The sequence below is a fragment of the Trichosurus vulpecula genome, chromosome 1, assembly GCF_011100635.1.
Source record: "Trichosurus vulpecula isolate mTriVul1 chromosome 1, mTriVul1.pri, whole genome shotgun sequence".
NCBI classification, from domain to species: Eukaryota; Metazoa; Chordata; class Mammalia; order Diprotodontia; family Phalangeridae; genus Trichosurus; species Trichosurus vulpecula.
In genome coordinates this window covers 473,765,806-473,785,815 of record NC_050573.1, presented here as the reverse complement: position 1 = coordinate 473,785,815, position 20,010 = coordinate 473,765,806, and the positions used below count along the sequence as shown (strand labels likewise).

Genomic DNA, 20,010 nt, shown 5'->3' with positions numbered 1-20,010 from the left:
TATTGTCATAGTTTTTGAGAATCCAGGACCACTTCCATGGGACATATCAGAGAAAGACTTTAGTAAGAAGGTAAGTCTTTATAAAATATATATTTCTAACTGAGATAAAACACCCAAAGAACAGTGTTAGATTTCTAAGTATCAACTCCTAATTTTTTGAAAGTTCTATACTTTTATACAATAAATTGGTAGTCTTCATAGTAAAAGAAAAGGCTATTAACACATCCAATTTTTTGGTCCAATTCTGTGATTTCTTCAGAGTAGGGAGCTTCTGGTAATGATTTTGGTAAAAAAAAATTACCTTCAACAATGCAGACTGGCAATTATTCTGCCACTCATATAGAGCACTGAAAGGGAGAGAGGCACAATGTATAGAGAGAAGGACCAGACTTCAAGAAAATTTTCTATTCAAATTCTGCCTCAGAAAAATACATATTGCTTGTGTGACCCTGGGAGAACCATTCTCAGTGTCTAAGGAGAAGAAATAAATGATCAAAATTTGTAGAAACAACACAAAGCAAAAATTAATAATACTTGTAGACAACTTTCTATAGGATATGAATCTCAGGTTTCTTAGTGAGTAACCTTTTCAAAAGTAGGGATTCTTTTATTTTGGTTTTTGGTCCTCCTATACTAGCATAGTACCTCATGTATAGTATGTGTTCATAAATATTGCATTATTTAATTGCATTTCTCATACCCTTGACCCTAACACAAGTTCAGAATTGAGTAACTGACCTCAGCCTGTGAATGGAAAAAAGTCATAATGACTAGAATGTCTCTCTTCGTAATATGACTAAAAGTAGTACACCTAGGGGTAAACTGAATCAATCCTGCCCCGCTAATGTTATGTTAAACGAGTACTACTAAAATATAGGCTGAGTGAAATTTACAAGTCTCACTATTCATAACCATTAATGAGATTCAAAACCTCTCATTCATAAGTTTGTGTATTTAAAGCTAGGAAGGACCTTTGAGCTCACTATTCTAATTTCTTCACTTTGTTATTAGAAAATTGAAAAGTTGAGGTCTAGAATGGTTTAAATGACTTTCTTAAGGTCAGATGTGGAATAAATGGCAGAGTTAGGATTTGAACCCAGCTTCTATGACTCTAACTCTAACATTTTCCCCACTCATACATAGCCATTCATCTCTAATTTACTCTTTCTTAAAAGTAAAGAAAGCAGTGACCAGAAAAGTTTCCTTTCACACCTGAAAATGGCATGTTTGTGACTAAGCATACTTGTTCCTTAGTGTGCATTCAAAATCAGAATTGCTTCCTTTACTGATGAAAATAAATTTGTACTATTGTCATCCTTGCTGAGAAGGCAAACTGAATTCTATTCCACAGAATATAGCAGAAGAGTTGCCAGTAATATCCTGATCTTGGAATTTTCATTGCCGGTTATGGTATATGAAAGCACACAGCTTGACTCTCTAGTAAATGGTTGAGCTTGCAATTGCTGACTTTTAAAAAATTCTTGCATTTACTTGTTAACTGAGTGGGTTTGATAGGGAAATCACTGATGAGGAAGTAATGTGGAACACTGGGATGTCACATTCAAAGTGTCACAGTTGAGATTTACTGCACTTTAAATAAAAGAACAAAGGTTATGAACAGAAGGTTAAAAAAGAAAAGAAAAGAAAAAGTCCTACCACAGCACTTTTGAATAATAGGTAAGTTTTCTTTTTACCATTGCCATTGAAACAAGTTTGATATTTTAAAAGAGAAACAAGCCATCAAATAGTGTGACACATGATAATATTTTTTCTCAATCATGAAATTGTATAAAAGCCTAATTATACTATAATAGTGACAAAATGTGTTTTTGTATATATAGATAATTGCATGATATCATGATAAAGTGAATAGAAGAAAAACCTTGGCATAAGGAAAAACTAGGTCCAAATTCTTTCTCTGACACATGCTGGCTCTGTGAGTGGGGCTGTCTGACCTGCAGGCAACTTTCTAAGACCAGAAGTTACAGCAGAGTTGTTGATTTATTATATTCTTGGAGGGAGTTTCCACACCATATGCTAAAATCACAAGCCTGAAATAGGGGAGAGAGAAGGAAGAGGAATGAGAGAAGAAGGAGGAGGAATAAAAAGAGGAAGAGGAAAAGGAGAAAAGGTGAATGCTATCAGATAATCTTTTTGAATATATTGCTATCTGGATTACTTTGCATATTATGTGAATTTGCATTAAAAACAGATTACATGATGAGCAACCTCCTGATAACTCAAGCTGGGTTTTCTGTGTATATGTGTGTGTGTTTATTTTATTAGCTTAGACGTTTGCAAGAAACATTGTGATGGCAAGAATGTAATGTTAATGTGATTAAAGATCTTTCCCACCCATTAATAGACCTCATATGGAGCCCATTAAGGGAAGTTTAATTAGGGGAGGCTTGTTTGTAGGAAGGCCCACAGCTTTTGCTAATTTCTAATTAGGCACTGGGTCATGAGTATTGTGATGCTCTCTGGTTCCAAAAAGGGTAAATATACCCTGAGGTTAGCATTCTGCTTTGGAGATCACTCATTGGAAGAGTGTTCTTGTGATTTGGCCAGACAAGACTTGGGTAGCCATTGAGGACCACCCCCCAGGCTTTGGAAAACCCGGATTTGGTGTTCTCTCTCATAACTATGTATGTATGCCTTGGTCAGACAGTTAGAAGCCCTTTCTGTTGGTCTTTATTTCTCTGTTTGTAATTTCTGTTTTGTATTTCCTCTGAAGCTCAGGGTCTGACTTTTTCCCCTGAACTAAGTGAATGATATATATGTTCAATTAAAGTAAGATTGTGTGACCCCTTTAAAGTGCTAGCAGCCCTCCAGCAGCCCTCCTGTGTGCTGTTGCACAGCAGTTGCAAGTAGCATTGTTTTTAGACAGAATAACTAAACAAAGTGGGAGTAGTTAAATTGTCATATTTGTATAAACTTTAGCAAATCACTTAACCTCTCCGGGTCTGTGTTTCATCATCTGTAAAATGAAAAGTTTGGATTGAATGACCTATGTTTATTTTTTCCTGCTCTGTCTATTGTCAAAGCAATAATTACTATTTAAGAAAGGCTTGTGCTAGGGGGTTTTCATTTGCTTTATTGAACCCAGTATCACCAAGGCAATATTAACAGCAGTTGTTATTTGTATGAATATGTCAGCATGGTTCTGAATTGCAAAATATAACAGACTCTCCACATAGAAGACAGAAGCAAAACATTTATTCAGATACCAGAAAGCCAAATCCCAATACCAGTGAGTGAAATCCTTCATAGCAACAAAGAAGTTAGTACACCTTATCACTACAGAGAGCAACTCCATCCCAAAGCCTTCCCCATGATCGGACCTTCCCACAAACAAAAACTCACAATCCTAGCTACCTCCTCACCTGCTTCCACTCTCTACCACCGCTCTAGCTACTCTGACCCCACTCCTCTCAGCTCTGCTCCAACTTTCTTGCTCCACCCATTCAGCATGCTCTTCCCTCCACATATGACTTAGGCTTCCATGTGATTTAAGCAGGTCATTGTAATGGCAAGCAAAGTGGTACTTTTTTCTGTTTTTCTTTTTGGAGTGCTTCTTAGCACTAAGGCAACCAAGTGCCTTTGACTGAGCCTTGCCTTTGTTTGTAGGAAGGCCCACAGCCTTTTGCTAATTAGGTCACAAGAGGTGTGAAGCCCTGGAGAGTTGTGAAGTCCTGGAGAGGTGTGAGCCCTGGAGAGGTGTGAAGCCCTTGGGCCCTGAAAAAGGGTATATATACTCTTAGGTTAGCATTTTGCTTGGGGCTCACTCACTGGAAGAGCATTGGTGTGGAGACTCTAGGTAGCCATAAAGAGCCCCTCCAGCTTTGAAAACCCAGATGTTGGTGCTTCTCTCTCTGGTAACTATGTATGCACAGCTTTCATCAGACAGCTAGAAGCCTGTCTGTGATTTGTGATATTTGCTCTGTTATATTTCTCTGTTTGTAATTTTTGTTTGTATTGCTCTAAAGTTCAGAGTGTTGACTTTTTCCCCTGAACTAAGTGAATGGAATATGTATGTTTAATTAAAGTAAGATTGTTACCCTTTAAAGTTTCTTTCGTTAGAAAAGTAGATCCAAGAACCTGTGCTAGTAACCCTCCTGTGTGCTGGTGTTATTGGTCTACACAGCCACAGTACTGGCAAGTAGCATTGTTGTTACAGTCATATGGGCCTATTAATGGATGGAAAGATCTTCAAATTAAGCCAAAATACATTAACAATACAAGCCCTACTTGAAACACTAGTTCAAACTGTTCTGGATACTGTTCTGGATACTCATATGGAAGCTCAAAAGTTGAACCTTTTATTTTCTCTCATTAATTTCTTGCCTTCTTTAAATATTTTTCTATTCATTAAAGCCATCATTCTTCCTATTCAGATTTGACTTACATATCTTCATATTCACTGCTCTTTCTTTAGAAGGCACAATACCTAGCACTGGTGATTCTAATGATCACACTCTGAAACGAAGTGAAGAGGTAAAGATACTACAAGTTACAAATTGAAGTGGCTGCTCCATGGAGGTAGAAAGGTGGGACTATTTCATTGGAATTTACTGTCATTTATACCTACACTGATGTTGGATTCAGCCGTAATATTTTAAGAAGAAGGTAATTTTAGCATTTTTTCTGATAAATCTATAAAAAAGAAGCAATTTCTTACTGCTTGGCAATTAGGTATTTGTGAGGAAAAAGAATGAAGGCAAGAAAACTGATGAAATATGGATTTAGCAGATGGGGAGGGGTGGTTTATTGGGCATTTCTCATCTGTCTGTGTCCATGTACACTGATGGTCTTCCAACACCTTGGGGAAAGGAGTCAACAGAAGAAGTGTGTGTGTGTGTGTGTGTGTGTGTGTTGTGTGTGTGTCATCTGTATGTTATCCCTGGTGTATTACCATTTATATGTTCACCTTCACACTGTACTCTAGAATACCAAGAATAGCAAAATGGAGCATGGTTACCTTATAGAGAAGAACATGTGATAAATACCAGATTCAGAAGATTTTCCTAATGAGTGATTTGAAAGTCCACCCCTTTCCTTTAAAGACGTAACCTGATTTGGCATAAGGATATGGCACAAGGCTCATGTTTATTTCTCTCCTTCACTGAACCCACTTGTGAATTTTTCTTAATTGCTACTTTAATGAATTGGCATGACATTGAGTTGATCCTGAGTTCTCATGGGCTATGATGGCAAAGCAAAAACTCTACTAGATCCTACCATGCAGGAAAAGCTGCAGGTAAAATGCCAGTAGCAGAAATGTATGTGCATTACAAGGACCAGCCTAGTTACATAAGGAGAGACTTACGGTCAGTAGGTCGGCCATTTGGCCATGGGAATTCTTCAAATAAAGACAAATATAAAATAGCCTTCCATGTGATCCCCTTCTGCTACTGTAGTGACAATGACTGTATGACAAAAAAGAACATAGAGGATACTAATGTAGCATACTTTCAAGGTTTCAAGGTGTCATGAAAGTACTCTGAGTTGGCTTTTTCTCTATTACTATTTAATACTTAATTTTGGGTAGCTTTTGTAAAGGGATATTTACCTTGAAAATATAGCAAGACGAAAATATAATTCCTTCCCCTACCTCCAAATACCTTAGAGGCATACTCTCCTCATGGGACCTTGGTCTCTGAAGAAAGAGTAAGATTAGTCTCTTCATAGTATTGGTTTCACATCATGTCCAGAGGCAGTATTGCTGCTGGATGCCTCCTTTTGTCTCAACTACCACTGTGCTAGGGTCCAAAAGGTCACTCCTTGCTCCTTTGGGCATCAATATTGCATTGGCTATAAGCATGAACTCTGGAACACTAGAATGCCAAGGGAGATTACAAGCCTTTCATACCTCAGGGGCACTGGTGCTACACATTGAGATCAAGAGGAGAAGGAGGCTAAAACTGACAGGCCTTTTTGAATGATCCTTCAGTCAATCAAAGAGCATTTTCTTATCACATAGCTATCTGACCAAAATCAGTTACGAAATGGCCACACATGTTCTAGTATCTCCAAGATATCCTCCTATATTGTCCTATAACATCATCACAGTTCTCCTGGAAGCAGGGTTCCCAAATTCTTCACGTGGAAAGGTATCATAATAGGTACATGAACCAGACTCCTCCACCCAATTACATTAAGAATTAGTTTTTTCTGATGAGCTATAAATACTGATTTTGTTGTTGGTATTCTAAATACTCAGTTTAGTCCAAATTATTAAAGAGATAATCTACTGGAGGAACTAATCTATCAATCTTGACATTTCCCATATAAGTGAAATCAGAAGACACAAAGGAAATTTCAGTTAAATGATAGGTCACAATTTCACAGGAAAAGTAGACAAAGAAGTAAGTAGAATTGGGATAATAACATCAAAGAAGCATGAAATATCCTTTCATTTGACATTTGGTAATCTTATATAGCAATATACACAATAAGCATTTTCAGGAAAACAAATGTGACAATAATTTTATTTAGGAACAAATGTAGGTTGCAGAAGATGAAGAGGTAGAAAAAACAAAAAAGAGCTAGATGAAAACTTTCCAATTAAGCCAATATATATTTTAATTCTATGTGGATTGAATGTAAATTTTCTATTGAAGAAACAGTGAGAAATATATTTGAAAACCTGATTCAGGAGTAGAAAATGAAATGTGCCAAAGAGTTTTGGATGACACAAAAGCCTCAAGATATATAATCAATACTTTCTTGAGAAGGCACTGGACAAGGAGAACACCAAGTAGCACTAAAAGTTTAACTTCTTATGCTTCAAAAGAGAGAAAATGCTTAACTACTGATCTAGGATCTGAATCAGTCATTTGCATCCAGTCAGATTACTGTCTTGTTAGAGCAAAGATTAAAAGCAATACCAAATTAGAAATAAGAATACAAAATGAGAAGAAAGGGCATGCAGTCAAGGCAGCAACAACATGAAATTTTGATAAAATTATTGACGTCAGATAATGGGATTAGACAACAACATGCATTAACATCATTTCCTATGGAATATTAATTTATGTAAATCAATTGCCACAATGAAGAGATGCAATGATTCTCAAAAACACTTCAGGCAGCATGTAATTGATATTCTTGCCAAGAAAATACACAATCTAATTAAAAATAAATCAGTTTGAATATAAACTCTTTTTTTTATAAAAACAAACAAACATATTACATATTACAGGTACATAGTAAATACTCGCTGAATGAATGACAGAAAAGAGAAAAGACTTGTCAGGAGAGCGTTTATGTTCAAATCCTTACTCTGCTTGTCACTGCCTGTGTGATCTTGGGTGAGTTATTTAACCTCTTTAGATCTCAGTTTCCTCATCCGTAAAAAAGGGGAGTTGAACTAGATGGATTCTAAGGTTTCTTCTAGCACTAAATCTATTGTCCTATGAATTTTTTTTTCTTTTTTCTCTATTAATGATGGTGGAGTCATGATATTTGTACTTTTTCTTCTCTTTGTTCCCTGCCCCTTCTTTAAGAATTTATTTTGCTTCTGACTAGTCTTTCTTTTAATCTATTCTTCATTTTATTTCATTTGCCTTCTCCCTTAACTTCTTTCCCTCCTGTTTTCCTACTGATTGAAATGAGTTTCTGTACCTGACTTATGATACTCTTTCATATAGCAATCCCACTGCTGGGGATATAGCCATAAGGAAATCAAAAGAGAAAGTTAGTTCCCATAGAAAACCAAAATATTTGTAATAGTAATTTTTGTTATAGTAAAGAACTGGAAACAAAGTGAGTTCCCTTCTATTGATTATATACATCCCTAAACAGATTGTATGCACAAGTTAGAATAGTGTTATGTTGTAAGAAATGACAAGCATGAAAAATTCAGACAAAAAAATGAAAAGATTTTTGAGTTGATGCTGATAAGAAAAAGTAGAACCAGGAGAATAATGTATATAATTGCTACAATAAAATAAATGGGAAGAAAAGAACAACAATGGCAGCACTGAAAACTGCTTTATTCAAAGTAAAGAACAGTATCGGTTTCAAAGAAGACTAAATATGGATTCCTCTTTGAGATAGAAAATAGTGAACTGTGACTGGTGAATATTTATATGTGCATATCTATATAATATGTGTACATGTACGTATATAGATGTGATATATAAAAAGTTCAAGAGATAGTTTCTGGGTAATTAATCATTTTATTAATCATGCTAACAATAATTAATAAAACAGGTCAGTGGCACCCTTGATTGCCAAGACCCCTCATGGAACCCACTCAACACCTACATGCCCTTGTAAGAGTATTACTGAGGGTGGCAATCAACTCTGATTGGTTAACAAGTAACGAGAAAAATCAATATAATAATGAGAGGTGGACTTATTCTAATGAAGGATTTGACTCTGCTCTCTCAGTCTTGGACAAAGAGATTTAAAATAAATTTTAAAATATATAATATTTTGATGAAAAAAAATTAATCAATTTCTTAAAAGCAGTACCATTATAAAGAACACAAAGAGAATAAAGAAGGAACAAGTATGAATACAATCTGTGAATTGGAAAATGGAATTAATAAAGATTAGATGTTAAGAGAAACAAGGAGAGTTGCAAGGAAGGAGGAGAATTGCAAAGGAAAACTACTTGTGAAAAAGTGCAGCAAAAGTAATTTACATGAACTAAGATGTTGGAGGTAGGGAGAAGGAGGATTTTGAACTAGACAATTAAGTGAATGAGGAAAGAGAAGGGTGAAAAGGAGAAACAGTCAAAGAAGTAGAAACATGGAGAAACTAATTTAGATAAATTTAAAGATCTTAGGATAAGGCAGATAGGGGAAGAGCAAATATTGTTGGGTAGTTGTGTCTGACTCTTCATGATCTTCATTGACCGTGCTGTCCATGTTTTGTTTTGTTTTGTTTTTTTGGCAAAGATACTGGAGCAGTTTGCCATTTCCTTCTCCAGTGAATTAAAAGAAATAGAGACTTGCCCAGGGTGAGACAGCTAGTAAGTATAGTGAATCTCAATTTGAACTCACGTCTTCCTGACTGTAGGTTCAGCACTCTATCCACTGAGCCACCTAACTGCTTCCTAATCATAGTTGCTAAAGAAAAACCAATCATGTGGTTGAGGGATGGTGAATTGACTTTCAAAAGGAAGGGGGAAAATCATTAAAAAGTAATAAAATGAAGTAACATAACCCTGATAATCATTCTTAAAAAGGAATGTAAAATACTCAGTAAGGCAAAAGAAGTTGGAAGGATAGATAAATATCAGAATCCAACAGTTTGCTAACTACAAGAAATCTAACAAGCAAAAATGAATTCAGCATGAAAAAAAAAGAAATGACAAATTAATTAACAAAAGATGAGATTTGTTTCAAGAAGTTTGGAGTCACTCTAAGCATTGTCCAATTTTATAAAAGCAATCTTTCCTCATCCTATTCACTTGGGATCCTCTTCATCCATTTGTAGCATATATTATTGATAAACTAGCTCAATGATCTATCTATCCAACTACATGCTATAACTAAGACAAAATTGTTCTTCCTTTGCTTTTAACAAAAGATTTATTGATAATATTTTGTTTTGAAACAGGCATTTTCCAATATGTACCCCATTCCAGAAGAACTCTTTCTTGTCTTAGTGTCACACAAGCAAGCAAAACCTGCCAAAACAGCAATTGCAATTGACAGTATTATACATACCCATACATGGATATAGATATATAGATATAGATGCACATTAAATGTATTATGCATGTATGTATACACAGAAATACATATGCATGTCTATTAGAGAAATTACTATTAAATAGTCAAATATTAGGAAGATCCAGCATTTTTTTTTTCCTTTTCTTCATTTGGAGATTAGGTTAAAACTTAGTTCTCTAAAGGTCAGGGTGGATGATGAGATGAAATCTTGGAGGTGTTGCCCCACCCAACTAGAGAACCTTACAAAGAATTTAATCTAAGATGAATTCTAGCCCATTGTGTTCCACTTAGGTTGTAGCAGAGTGCTTCAATTCCAACCATATGAGTTCCTGAAAGAATCCTCCCTACACTAGAGGTCAAAATACTAATTGTCAGTGATTCTGTAGAAGAGATTGCAGTTCAGGGTACAATTTCCTCCTTTCTGCTTTCTTTAGGCCTATTGCATGTCATATGACTCACAAAAGTGCTTAGGCTTGTTTAGTATATAAACTATAACCCTGTTGACATCTTTTAAAATAAGGAAAGTCCTTTAACATCTTTTAGCATTATATTTTTATCTTGCTCATGAAATCTCTACTCTTCTAAATTAAAATCATCTACTTATTTAATTTAACAACCATTTCTTCCAGATCACTAATAGTAAAAGATAATAATAACTTATGTTAAATTAAGATATAGTTTAAATGAGCTAAAATATTTTATTGAAATTAGTTAAACCATAAAAACTCCCTGGAAAAAGCACTGGCTAGATATAACCAAGGTTCAGAAAGCTTTAGTATTTTACCTCGATTTGCACAGAAAGTAAGTAGGTAAGACAGGAATGAAATTTACAGGCTATGTCTGTAGCACCTGTTTACCCTCACAGACTCAAATCAATTCCGTTTAACAAATGCTGAATTGAAGATTGCTTTAGTGTCTACTGTTAGAATTTTCAGTAATCTCTAAAGAACACTACCACAAACTGAATTTAAACCACAAGTTCTGGCTTGTGACAGTGAAGGGCTAAATAGAATGGTTGATTAAAAAAAAAGCACAGAATGTAAGTTGGGTGAGATTATAATGGCCATATTTCTAGTCATATATGAATGAAGATGCCTTGTCCAACACACCCGATAAATGATAACCTTAAGCAAAAGTGAAGGTTTTAGGCAGGAAAGATGTCTGAAAGGTGTAAGTTTTTGACTTGTTGAGTTTGAGATGACTTTGAGGATATCTAATTGGGGGTGCCTAGTAGGTCTTTCCCCTGCTGGATCACTGCCATGTCATGGTAGAGGGGTTTGCATAGCTCAGTGAAACTATGAGCTAAGCTAAGAATGCAGTTACTGAGATGGACAGGTCATAGTGGATGGTTCTGACAAAAAGTGATCCACTGGAGAAGGAAATTGCAAACTATTCAAGTATCTTTGCCAAGAAAACCCCATGGACAGTATTAAAATGATAAAAGATATTACACTAGAAGATAAGCCCCCAAGACTAGAAGGTGTCTCAAAAACCACTGGGGAAGAGTAGAGGACAACTACACATACCTCCAGAACTAATGAAGCAATTGGCCCAAAGCTGAAATCATGCTCAGCTGCAGGTATGTCTGGTAATGAAAAGAAAATCTGATGCTATAAAGATCAATATTGCATAAGAACCTGGAATGTAAGATCTATGGACCAGGGTAAGCTAGATGTGATGAAGCAGGAGATGGAAAGATTAAACATTTACATCTTCAGTGTCAATGAACTTAAATGGGTAGGAATAGGTAAATTTAATTCAGGGAATCATTACATATACTCCCTTGGGCAAGAATACCTAAGAAAAAAATGGAGTAGCCCTCATAGCCAATAAAATGGTGAGAAAAGAAGTACTAGGGTATAATCTCAAAAATGATCATATGATATTTGTTTGAATCAAAGGCAAACCATTCAGTATGACAGTAATACCTCTATATTCCAATCACTGATGTTAAGGAAGTCAAAGTTGATCAGTTCTGTGAATATTTACAATATCTAGAAATAATGCCAAAAAAAAATGTTGCATCCATCATAGCGGATTGGAATGTCAACATAGGAAATCAAATAATTGGAATAACAGGCAAGTATGGCCTTGGAGTACAAAGAAGCAAGGCAGACACTAATTTTGTCAAGATAACTTACTGCCCATAGCAAGCACTCTTTTTCAACAACACAAAAGCTGACTCTACATGTGGACATTACCAGATGGTCAATATCAAAATGAGATTGTTTATATACTTTGCTGCCAAAGACAGAGAAGCTCTACATGGTCAGTTAAAACAAGACCCGGAGCTAACTGTGGCTCAGATCAAGAGCTTCTTGTTGCAAAATTCAGATTTAAGTTAAAGAAAATAGGGAAAACAATCTGTATGGGTATGATCTAAATAACATTCCTGGTGAATATGAAGTGGGAGCGAGCAATAGATTTAAGGGATTAGATCTGGTGGATAGGGTGTCTGAAGAACTATGGACAAAGGTTTGTAATATTGCATACAAGTCAGCAAAAAAAATAAAATTAAATTAAAAATTCCAAAGGAAAAAAAGAGCAAGAAAATAAAATGGCTATCTTATGAGGCTTTACAAATAGCTAAGAAAAGCAAAAGTAAAAGGAGAAAGGGAAAGACATGCTCAACAAAATGTAGAATTCCAGAGAACAGCAAGGAAAGATAAGAAGGTCTCTCAAATGAGCAATGCAAGGAAGTAGAAGAAAACAACAGAATGGGAAAGACAAGAAATCTCTTCAAGAAAATGAAAGACATCAAAGAAACGTTTAATGCAAAGATAGGCATAATAAAAGACAAAAATGTTAGGGACTTAACAGAAGTAGAAGAGATTAAGAAGAGGTGGCACAGAAGAGATATACAAGAAAGATCTTACTATCACTGATAGCCATGATGGTATGATTACTGACCTAGGGCCAGACATCCTGGAGAATGAAGTCAAGTGGGCCTTAGGAAACATTGCTAACAATAGGGCCAGTTGAAGTGACAGAATTCCAGCTGAGCTATTTCAAATCCTAAAAGATGATTCTGTTAGAGTGCTGCACTTAATATTCAGTAATGACAGCGGTCATTGAATTGGAAATCAGTTTACCTCTGAATCCTAAAGAAAGGCAATGCCAAAGAATTACACTCACTTCACATGCCACCAAGGTCATGCTTAAGATTCTGCAAGCTAATTTTTAATAATATGTGAACCGAGAATTAACAGAAGTGAAGGCTGCTTTTTGAAGAGGCTGAGAAACTAGAAGCCAAACTGCCAACATTTGCTGAATGATGGAGAAAGCAAGGGAGTTAAAAAAAAACTACTTTGCTTCACTGACTAAAGCCTTTGCCTATGTGGATAATAATAAAGTATGGTATGTCCTCAAAGAGATGGGAGTACCACATCATCTTACTTCTCTCCTGAGGAACCTGTATGCACATCAAGAAGCAAGTTAAAACTGAAAATGGAATAACTTATTGGTTTAAGATTGGAAAAGGAGTATGACAAGACTATATTGTCACTTTATTTATTTAATTCATATGCAGAGTATAACATGTGAAATGCCAGGCTGGGAAAATCAAAAGCCAGAATTAAGGTTTCTAGGAGAAATATCAGCAATCTCAATCTCTTGATGAGGGTGAAAAAGGAGAGAATAAAAGTTGTCTGGAAGTATAACATCCAAAAACACAAAAAACAAAACAAAACAAAACAAAAAAACCAAAAACTAAGATCATAGTAAATGGTCCTATCACTTCCTAGAAAATAGAAAGAGAAGAAATGGAAGCAGTGTCAGATTTTAGATTCTTGGTCTCAAAGATCACTGCAGATGTTGACTGAAGCCATGAAACTGAAAAATGCTTGCTCCTTGAAAGGAAAACTATGGCAAAGCTGGACAGTGCCCTAAACAGCAGAGATACCATCTTGTCAACAAAGGTCTGTATAGTCAAAGCTGTGGTTTTTCCAGTAGCAAAGTATGGCTTTGAGAGCTGAATGTGAGGAAAGCTGAACTATGTAGAATGGATGCTTTCACATTATGGTACTAGAGAAGAGTTTTGAGAGTTCCTTGGACAGCAAGGAGGTCAAATCAAACAATACTTAAATAAATTAATTCAGATTAGTCAAATCTGAATTAGGTCAAATACTGAAGTTGAAGCTTAAAAACTTTGGCCACATAATGAGAAGACAGGACTCACTGGAAAAGAATCTGATGTTGGGAAAGATTAAAGGCAACAGGAAAGGAGGATGGCAGAGGATGAGATGGATAGAGAGTGTTGTGGAAGCAATGAACATGAGCTTGGACAGACTTCAGGAAATAATGGAGGATAAAAGAATCTGGCATGCTATCAGAGTCAGACACAACTGAACAACAACAATACGTAGAACTTTGGAGATGTGGGTCTAGCAGTCAAGAGAATGCCTGAATATGTAGATATAAGAGTCATTTATGTAGAGATGTTAGTTGAATCAATATGAAATGAAGAAATCACTAAGAGCAAGTATATAGAGAAAAGAGAATAGTGTTTAGGATCCTGTCCTGCGGTATACCCATGGATATGCATGGCATAGATATCTATGATTCTTCTCACAGTTTTGCCTCAAAATTCTTAAACCTTAGCTATCATGACCTCTATCTCCACTTAACCTCAGTTACCCACAGGAATGAATAATAAATATCATCTCTTTAAAGTACTCTGTCTCAAAAATCTTTAGCACTGGATTTCCCCTCTTCTTCATTTTGCCTCTGCTGCCCTGCCTGATTTCATCTACTTGAAATAAGATGTTTCTTTCAGGCAAGCTCATTAATTCTAAATTCACCACTATGCCATTAACTCAAACCTTAATAGAATCCCTCTCCCCCTCCATTTTCTCCCCTCCTTTTGGAGGGCTGGAGGATGGAGTACCAAATTCCTCCTAGTGTCTTCCTTTACAGAGGTAGAACCTGGATTCTGAGATCAGTTTACTTTGCCATCTGCTACCCTCCTTGATTTCAACTCCATGGAATTAGATTTCCCTACCCCAGGTATCCCCTGGCATCCTATCTCCATGCCCTGTTTTCCTACTTCCTTTTGTGTATTGTCTCTCCCTCTAGATTATAAGCTTGTTGAGGGTAAAGGGACCATCTTTCTTTTTATTTATTTTATCTGCAGAACAGGAATAGCATCTGACACATAGTACATGCTTAATAAATGTTTATTGGATTAGATTCAATAGAATTAATTATAATCTGTTCTTACATCAGTCTTATGCTTTACTTCCTCTTACACCTGCTCTTTGTCCTCATCATAAGCTTGGTCTGTGGATACCTTCCATTTTTCAAAAATCAATCAAAGAACATTTGTTAGGTGACAACTGTGTGCCAAGCACTGTGCAAAAACCCAAGGATTTAAAAAAAAGGGAGGACCTCAAGAAACTTAAAATCTAATGGGGAGATAACATGTAAACAAATATATACAAAGCAAACCATATATAGAATAAATAGAAAATGATTAACAGAGAGAAAGTACAAAAATTAAGAGTCCTTAGGAAAAGCTTCCAGTAAAAGATGGGATTTTATTTGGCACTCAAAGGAAACCAGGAAAGTCAGTAGGTGGACTTAAGGAAAGAGCATTCCAGGTATGGGGAACAACCAGAGAAAATTCCTGCAACCAAGAAATGGAACATGGAAAAGCCAGGAGGCCTGTGTCACTGAATTGAAGAGTATATGGTGGTGAATAAGATGTAAGATACTGGAAAGGTAGGAAGGGGATAGCTCATAAAATTTGAATGTCAAAGAAAACAACTTGTATTTGACCCTGGAGGCAATGGAAGTCATTGGACTTTATTGAGTAGGGTGATGACATGCTGAATAGAGGATGAATTGGATTACAGAGAGACTTGAAATAGGCAGGCCCACCAGCAGGCTATTACAATAGGCCATGCATGAGGTGATAAAGCCCTGCACTAGAGTGGTGGCAGGGTTAGAAGATATATATTCAAGAGATGTTGCAAAGACAAAATTGACAGACCTTGTCAATAGTTTGGGGGTTAATAAATCGTGAGTAATCCAGAATAACAACTAGGTTGTGAGTCTGAGTGCCTGGGAGGGTGACTTCTCTCTACATTAATGCGGAAAGTAAGTTTAGCAGGATCAATGGCATGACCATCTTTGTGTGTGGCTAAAGTGGGGCTAAAGGACAGCTAGGTGGCACAGTAGAGTGCCAGGCCTGGACTCAGGAAGAGTCATCTTCTTGAAAACTGGCCTCAGACGCTTCCAAGCTGTGTGACCCTAGGCAAGTCACTTAACCCTGTTTTCCTCAGTTTGTTCATCTGTAAAATGAGCTGCAGAAGGATATGACAAACAACACTGGTAATCCCAAATGGAGTAGGACATAACTGAAACAACTGTAAAACAAAAACAACAAAGTGGAATGGAAGAACATTCATGAGAAGTGGGTAAGTTAAGTAACTGACTGGTTAGGGAGTTTGAGGGAGAGTCAATATGTATGCTGAAGTCAACTGGTAAAAGGGCATGAGTTGAGGAAGAGGAAAAAAAACAAAAACAAAAACAAAACATCGAGCCATGTACCCAACTTATTGAGAAAAGAAAGGCAGTGTTTGTAGATAACAGCTACCATGATTTTGAATATGTGGTAAATATGAAAAGCATGACCTTCAAAGGAATAGAGGTTACTGAATGATGGAGGTAGGGGAGAATGTGGAAGCAGCAATCAGGGGCAAGGAGTATTCCAACTCCTCTCCCTCAACCAGGGAGCCCAGGGAAATGAACAAAAGTGCAACCAGTACTAGAAAGGGTAGCCAGGGAGGGAGGCAGTGTCATCAAGATGGAGCCAAGTTTTAGGAATAGCTGGTAGGATAGAAAGAGTGAAAGAGGAAAATATTTAAGATTATATCAAGTTTGTTGCCTATGAAACAGGCATTTCAGAGGGCACAGTGGAAGAGTTGGGTGGTATTTAATTAAAACTTTGGGTTGAGAGTTTTGAGAGTGAGGGGAATGAGGAATCAGGTAATAAGGCTGGGAAATGGGTTTTGGAATATGATCTATAGAAGTACGTTCAAAATTACTGGGATACGAAGGGTGCCAGAATGTTTATCATTGAGTAGATAGCACCACCCCTCTTAGGACAGCTAGGTGGCACAGTGGCAAGAGTGATGGACTGGATCCAGAATAACCAGAGTTCAATCCAGCCTCAGACACTTAGCGAGCTATGTGATCCTGGGCAAGTCACTTAACCCTGTTTGTCTCAGTTTCTAGTCTGTACAATGAGCAGGAGAAAGAAATGGCAAACCACCCTAGTGTCTCTGTTAAGAAAACTCCAAATGGTGTCATGAAGAATACAACTGAAAGGACTGAACAACAACCACTCCTCTTCCCAATAGAGGCTAGAAATCAGTCTGTTGGCAAGTGTTGGCAATGGGAGGCATGTGGTCAAGTGGTAATATGGAAGGCCCAACTTAACAATTGCTCTTTCTTCCAAAAACTGAAGATTAGGCAGGAAAAGAGCACAGCAGGAGATGGAAATCAAATCTGCATAGGATGGTAAAGAAATCTTATTTCCCATGTACTTTCTTTTTTTCTCTCCCCTTAAAGAACAGGTACAGCTGTGGAAGGTAGGCCTGAAGTCAAAGGGCAGGTAGTCTTCTTTGCACTGGAGGTTCTATACATTCTAGACAGGAGACCAGGCTTATAGCAGGAGGTTGAACTTGCTTTGTGCTGGCACAAATCAACATCATTGCTTTGAGGAAGATGGAAGACTTGACTTAGGCCTGTGTGGGATGAAAGACCCTCACCAATTAAAAGTTAATAAGGAGCCATCTCAGGGTGGGAACAGAAATAAATTTCATTCAATTCTCAACAATTGGGTGTCCTCTGCTAGCACAGAGAGGAACCAGCAAAGGAGGTGCTTTACAAGGGGGCAAAGCACCAATAATTATACCTAACACAAGAAAATTCCCGCCCACATCTGACCCTTCTCACCATTGGCTGGGAGGCAGGCTTACAATCTGAGCACGAAAGCTAGACAAAGAACCGGGAAATTGAGGCACAGAAACTCCAATTCCCATTCCCTTAGTTAATGATTACAACTGAGGTGACATCTATAAATCTAAAGAAGGAGAATAGGATAAGGGGAGGGGGAGGCCCTCTCCATTCTTTTACAGTACTTTTACAGTATTGGAAAGCAGGTCACAGTGACCCTATTCTTACTGAGCAAATCTTTAAACAAGAACCAGAAGAAAGAACAAAAGTTTCAGGGTAAACTTTCCCAGAGGCTGAGCCATTAGACTCTCACAGCCTCAGAATTTTTCCACTTCCCTATTTCTTCATTTTTTTTTTACTGTAATTAATTCTATTAAGTATAAGACATTTACTGGAGACTAGTAAAGACAGTATAATCTGCAGTGAATGCCACTGTTGGTGTTGCTATTATCATTTAACATATATTTTTTTTTTATAAATTTCTTTATTTATTTTTAGTTTACCACACATGGCTCCACACAGTCTTGAGTTCCAGTTTTTCTCCCCTCCCTCCCCCGTCCCTCCCCAAGACGGCATGAAGTCTCATATAACTGTCATGTATAACTTCGCATTGAATTAATTTATGCACCAGTCAAGTCGTGGAGAAGAACCTTGACCAATGGAATGAATCATGAGAAAGAAGAAACAGAACCAAAAAAAAAAAAAAAACCAAAAACAAAAACAAAAGAGAAGCAGAAAAGGCGAGCATGTAGTGTGCCTCAGTCTGTATTCAAACTTTGCAGTTCTTTGTCTCGATGAAGATAGCATTCTCCATCGTGAGTCCCCTGGAGTTGTCCTTGTCCCTTAGGTTGCTGAGAAAAGCGCAGTATGTCAGGGTTGGTCCTCACGGAATCCATATATCTGTGGCTGTGCACAACGTTCTCCTGGCTCTGCTCTGCTCACTCAGCATTATGTCGTGTAGGTTTTTCCAGGTTATTTTGAAGTCTGCATCATCCCCATTTCTTATGGCACAATAGTATTCCATCACCTTCATATACCAAAAAATATGGAACGCTTCACGAATTTGCGTGTCATCCTTGCGCAGGGGCCATGCTAATCTTCTCTGTATCGTTCCAATTTTAGTATATGTGCTGCCGAAGCAAGCTATTTCTTCATTTTTAAACATTTCTTATATACATATCTTCAATGTGAAGTCTTCACATTTTATTTACCTCACAGGCCCATTGACACTTGGCTTCTCTTTTCTCAAGAGGAGGCAAAGTGTATTTAGTCTGAGGAGTCTGGGCTCCTCTGTTCACCTAAGGATGTTGTCTATAAAGTAGCAGCAGAAGTGGTAGACTCAATTTGCAAAGTGAGGTCCTTTGGGGCAGATGGAAGACACCTGGCCTGGTTTGCCCCTTGTCACCTCAGGGGACATCTTGTGTGTCCACAGAAGATTAAAGGCACAAGGGACACTTTGTCTCTCATTCCTTGTCTCACAATCTTAACTGTATAGGCCATTGTTCCATAATGCATTGTCTTCCACACTTGAATTATTTGCCTATTTGTCCTTTACTTGTTTCCATCAAGCTAATCCCAACCATAAGTCACTTCCTGGTATATTTCATTCCTTTTTCCCATGATCATTCAGAAATTTTTCACTTGCCATCACATTGTAGTAGTAGTGAAAAAGGAAAATTTACCTGAAATAGAAATTCTAAGTAACAAGGAACAAAACTCAGACTGACTTATTCTACCAAAGAAGCTCAGCAGTTGCAGAAACTATCAATCTTAATATCTGATGATGAGTCTTGCCAAACTACCTTTCTGTTCCAGAAGAAAAAAAAAAACTTTCACCCCAGGACCTCATTGTCGTGATTGGTGACTACCTCTCCCAGAACGCTGTTTCAGGAAAGCTACAGCCATCATTCTTCACTCCCTTCTCTCTAGCCATCTCTTCCTTTGCCTCACAAAACACCTGGTCATCACCCACCCAAGCAGCCTTTCATTCACACCTCACTCTAGAAATCATGAATCATGATAAAATCAGCTCAACTTTGTTCCTGAGTAGAAAAGTTAAGTGGAAGCAAGGTCAAGGTCTAAAGATAATGAGGTCAGTCTAATCTCCTCATAACTTCAATGGCTATCTCAGCAACTTTCCAGATCAAAGTATGTCTCCCTGGTTGTCATTCCACTCTCTCTGTTGTCTCCCACATTAAAATGTAAGCTTCTGGAGAGCAGGAAATATGATTGTTTTTGTTTTTTAATCCCCAGATCTTAAAACAGTATTCAGCCCATAGTAAGTGCTTAATAAATGCCTTTTAATCATTCAATTCATTTATTCCTACTTCCTAAAAAATAATGTTTCATCAAAGCTAGTTTCCAG

At 37.1% G+C, this 20,010-nt stretch overlaps 1 non-coding gene across 1 annotated transcript; it reads right to left on the bottom strand.

Moving 5' to 3' along the window:
* Window positions 1-18,684: 18,684 nt before the first annotated feature.
* On the bottom strand, window positions 18,685-18,787 carry LOC118835147. Its single transcript, XR_005009481.1, has one exon. It is a non-coding gene; the product is annotated as a U6 spliceosomal RNA (small nuclear RNA).
* Between the last annotated feature and the right edge of the window lie 1,223 nt (window positions 18,788-20,010).